Source organism: Drosophila subpulchrella, unplaced genomic scaffold (assembly GCF_014743375.2).
Source record: "Drosophila subpulchrella strain 33 F10 #4 breed RU33 unplaced genomic scaffold, RU_Dsub_v1.1 Primary Assembly Seq371, whole genome shotgun sequence".
Taxonomy (NCBI): Eukaryota; Metazoa; Arthropoda; class Insecta; order Diptera; family Drosophilidae; genus Drosophila; species Drosophila subpulchrella.
This window is the reverse complement of record NW_023665592.1, coordinates 132,117-137,507: the sequence shown is the minus strand read 5'-3', so window position 1 is coordinate 137,507 and position 5,391 is coordinate 132,117.

Sequence of the window (5,391 nt, the reverse complement as noted above, 5' to 3'; positions counted from 1 at the left end):
GTTAAGGAACACCGAAGCTATAATTTATTTCATATTATTTTACCACGAATTTTACGATCGTCCCTATGGCAGCTATATGATATAGTCTTCCGATTTTGATAAAATTTAATTCGAAATTCAAAACTAATTAAAAAATGTTATTTACAAGGAAAGGAGGTAATAAGTTAAAAAACACCAAAGATATAATTTTTTAAAATTTTTTTTCCGATTATTCCTATGGAAGCTATAAGATATAGTGGTCCGATCCGGCTGGTTCTGACTTATATACTACCTGCAAGAGATATAAGACTTTTGGGAAAGTTTCAGCCCGATAGCTTTAAATCTAAGAGACTAGTTTGCGTAGAAACGGACGGACAGACGGACTGTCGGACATGGCTAGATCGACTCGTCTAGTGATGCTGATCAAGAATATATATACTTTATGGGGTCGCAAACGTCTCCTTCACTGCGTTGCAAACTTCTGTTATTCCCAGGCGTAGGAGGTTATATGTTAAAAAACACCGAAGTTATAATTTGTTTCATATTATTTTCCCACCGATTTAACGATCGTTCCTATGGCAGCCATATGATATAGTCGTCCGGTTTTGATAAAATTTAATTCGAAATTCAGAACTAATTAAAAAATTTTATTTCCAAGCGTAGGAGGTTATATGTTAAGGAACACCGAAGCTATAATTTGTGTCATATTATTTTCCCACCAATTTTACGATCGTTCCTATGGCAGCTATATGATATAGTCGTCCGATTTTGATAAAACTTAATTCGAAATTCAAAACTAATTAAAAAAATTTCATTTCCAAGCTTAAGAGGTTTTATGTTAAAAAATAACAACGAAGCTATAACTTGTTTCATATTATTTTCCCACCAATTTTCCGATCATCCCTATGGCAGCTATATGATATAGTCGTCCTATTATGATAAAATTAAATTCAAAATTCAGAACTAATTAAAAATTTTATTTCCAATTTTACGATCGTACCTTTGGCAGCTATATAATCTAGTCGTCCGATTTTGATAAAATTAAATTCGAAATTCAGAATGAATTAAAAAATGTTATTTCCAAGCGTAGGAGGTTATATGTTAAACAAGGAAGAACGCTATAGTCGAGTACCTCGACTATCAGATACCCATTACTCAGCTAAAGGGACCAAATGGAAATGGAGATATGCAAGCAGCAAAGCGAGATTTAAATGCGCCACCTACCGGCGGAAGACAGATTTAAGCATTGTGGGCGTTAGGGTAGGCGTGGCAAATTTTTTTTTGGATCAATCGATAGGCATTGACGAGACCAATACATTTCAGTTAAAATTTTTAATCTAGCATAAAAATTGTGGGTGCCACAGGCTTGGGCGGTTTGTGGGCGTTAGAGTGGGCGTGGCATATTCGCATAACAAACTTTCGTTGCGTACAAGGCTACGGAATCTAAATCTGAAATCCCAATACTCTATCTTTGATAGTTTCCGAGATATCCGCGTTCATATTTACGATTTTTTGAAGTTTGTAGGCGGTTTTTGGGCGTTAAAGTGGGCGTGGCAAACTTTTTTTTGGGTCAATCGATAGGTATTGATGAGAACAATTCATTTCAGTTTAAATTTTTACTCTAGCATCAAAACTGTAGAAGCCACAGTTTTGAGCGGTTTGTGGGCGTTAGAGTGGGCGTGGCACTCTACAAACTTGCGCTGCGTAAGAAGCTCAGGAATCTGCTCGCCAAATCTCAATAGCCTAGCTCTCATAGTTTCCAAGATCTCAGCGTTCATCCGGACAGACGGACAGACGGACAGACGGACATGGCTAGATCGACTCGGCTAGTGATCCTGATCAAGAATATATATACTTTATGGGGTCTGAAACGCTTCCTTCTGCCTGTTATATACTTTCCGACGAATCTAGTATACCCTTTTACTCTACGAGTAACGGGTATAAAAACACCGAAGTTATAATTTGTTTCATATTATTTTCCCACCGATTTAACGATCGTTCCTATGGCAGCTATATGATATAGTCGTCCGATTTTGATAAAATTAAATTCGAAATTCAGAACTAATTAAAAAATGCTATTTCCAAGCGAAGGAGGTTATATGTTAAGGAACACCGAAGCTATAATTTGTTTCATATTATTTTCCCACCAATTTTCCGATCGTTCCTATAGCAGCTATATGATGTATTCGTCCGATTTTGATAAAACTTAATTCGAAATTCAAAATTAATTAAAAAAAATGTCATTTCCAAGCTTAAGAGGTTTTATGTTAAAAACAAGAAAGGAAGTTAGCTTCGGCAAGCCAAAGCTTATATACCCTTGCAGCTATAATTATTAAATTTAAAAACACAAAATATGATATTTCCAATAGTATAAGATAATATGTCAAAAAACACCGAAGCTATAATTTGTTTCACATTGTTTTCCTACAAATTTTTCGATCGTTCCTATGGCAGCTATATGATATAGTCGCCCGATTTTGATAAAATTAAATTCGAATTTCAGAATGAATTAAAAAATGTTATTTCCAAGCGTAGGATGTTGTATGCTAAAAAACACCGAAGCTATAATTTGTTTCATATTATTTTCATACCAATTTTGCGATCGTTCCTATGTCAGCTATATGATATAGTCGTCCGATTTTGATAAAATTAAATTCGAAATTCAGAACTAATTAAAAAATGTTATTTCCAAGCGTTGGAGGTTATATGTTGAAAAACACCGAAGCTATAATTTGTTTCCTATTATTTTTCCACCAATTTTCCGATCGTTCCTATGGCAGCTATATGATATAGTCGTCCGATTTCGATAAAATTTAATTCAAAATTCAAAGCTAATTAAAAAATGTTATTTCCAAGCTTAAGAGGTTTTATGTTAAAAAAAAACACCGAAGCTATAATTTGTTTCATATTATTTTCCCACCAATTTTCCGATCGTCCCTATGGCAGCTATATGATATAGTCGTCCGATTATGATAAAAATAAATTCAAAATTCAGAACTAATTTAAAATTTTATTTCCAATTTTACGATCGTTCCGTTGGCAGCTATATGATATAGTCGTCTGATTTTGATAAAATTAAATTCGAAACTCAGAATGAATTAAAAAATGTTATTCCCAGGCGTAGGACGTTATATGTTAAAAAACACCGAAGTTATAATTTGTTTCATATTATTTTCCCAACGATTTAACGATCGTTCCTATGGCAGCCAAATGATATAGTCGTCCGATTTTGATAAAATTTAATTCGAAATTCAGAACTAATTAAAAAATGTTATTTTCAAGCGTAGGAGGTTATATGTTAAGGAAAACCGAAGCTATAATTTGTTTCATATTATTTTCCCACCAATTTTACGATCGTTCCTATGGCAGCTATATGATATAGTCGTCCGATTTTGATAAAATTAAATCCGAAATTCAGAACTTATTAAAAAATGTTGTTTCCAAGAAGAGGAGGTAATAAGTTAAAAAACACCATAGGTATAATTTTTTAACATTTTTTTTCCGATTATTCCTATGGGAGCTATAAGATATAGTTGTCCGATCCGGCTGGTTCCGACCTATATACTACCTGCAAAAGATATAAGACTTTTGGGAAAGTTTCAGCCCGATAGCTGTAAAACTGAGAGACAAGTTTGCGTAGAAACGGACGGACAGACGGACATGGCTAGATCGACTCGTCTTGTAGAGTAAAGTCATCTTTTATTTTCTATTATTGTAATTCTTTATTTGTAAATCCTGTCGCCATAAAAAGTAGACATCTTTTATTGGTTATTGTAATTCTTTATTCAAAATCTGGAGCAGCATTAGTGCCGCTTCCAACGTCAAGTTGTTTCTGATTTTTACAATTTGCCTTAGGATCTAAGTAAGCCTAATTCTCGTTGCTGCGCTGCTTACAGAGAGATGGCTTACAGAGAGATGGCTATGTATATCTTATGTATATAAAGTGTATTTAATTATGCTCTCTTTGGCTGGAGCGCGAGGGCATGTGTATGTACTTGAGTTTGGCTGAGCGGCCGGCGTGTGCAACAGAATGCTGACACTTGCACTTTCTTTAAGCGCGCCGATCGACTCATGTTTCGGCCACTTAGGGATTTTGACCGAGCCTTTTGTTTATAAAAACAAATGCAACAAAGTGTTACAGTGTGTTTGTTTCAAGTACTCTTGGTACAGTAGATATTCGATATATGTGCATACTACATCTCCCTCCTTTTGAAAAATAACGTAATATTATGAAGTTATTTTGTTAATATATTTTACTTAAAGGAATATTTATTTTTTTTTTTGTTTTTAATCTTTTTTTTTTTTTAAATTTCTTATTTATTTTTTTTTTTTTAAAGAGAATGGAATTCGGAATAATATACGTATTAAAAGAAGAAGTATTTTTAAACATGGTGTGTAAAAGTATTTCTAAACATGGTTACACTCATAAGTATTTCTAAACATGTTAAATGCAATTATGAAATAAACATTTTTAATCTATCTTTATGTACTATTTGTTTTTTATTTTTGTTATTTATTATAGTTATGTTATCTCTATCTCCTATTTGTTCTACCCTGTAAGGACCTGTATATTTCGAATCTAACTTATGTCCTGTTTCATTTTTCAATAAAACCTGATCTCCTATTTTTAAATCGAAATCTAAACTAGTTTTGTCGTAACTAATTTTCTGTTTCAGCTTATGAGATTCTAGCATTAGTCTAGCTCTCTTAATTGCCTGCTCTAATCTAAATTTGGATTCCTTAGCATAATCTTCTATATTATAAAGGGGTTTTATTTTATCTATGCTATTAAAGTGTTTTGGTAGATTTGAAGTTTTACCGAAAACTAGCTCATATGGACAATAGTCATGTGCCATAGATGGGGTTGTATTAAAACAATATACGAAGTATCGTAGCCATACATCCCAATCTGTTTTGTCTACTGAGATGTATGAACGAATGAACTCATTTAGTGTTCTGTGGCTTCGCTCCACGGTACCTACTGTCTGGTGGTGGTGTGCAGTTGAAGTTATGTTTTTAATATGTAAGTATTTACATAGATCTTCAATAATTGAATTTTTATATTCTGTTCCCATGTCCGTAATGAACGTCTTCATTGGACCGTACTTTAGAATAAAGTCTTCAAATATAGCTTTTGCTACTGTATTTGCACTTTTATTTGGTATAGGTATAGCTACTAGGTATTTGGTTAAATCGCAGATGAGTGTTACTGCGTATTCGTTTCCATTATTCGATTTTGGAAGTGGACCAATAGTATCTACAATTACTCTATCAAAAGGTCGTTGTGGAGTTTCGGTTATAGTTAGTGGGGTCTTAGTATGTTTAGTCGCTTTCGACTTTTGGCATTTAGGACATTTCTTTATGTACTCTTTTATGTCTTTGGACATATTTTTCCAGTAATAGTGTCTCTGG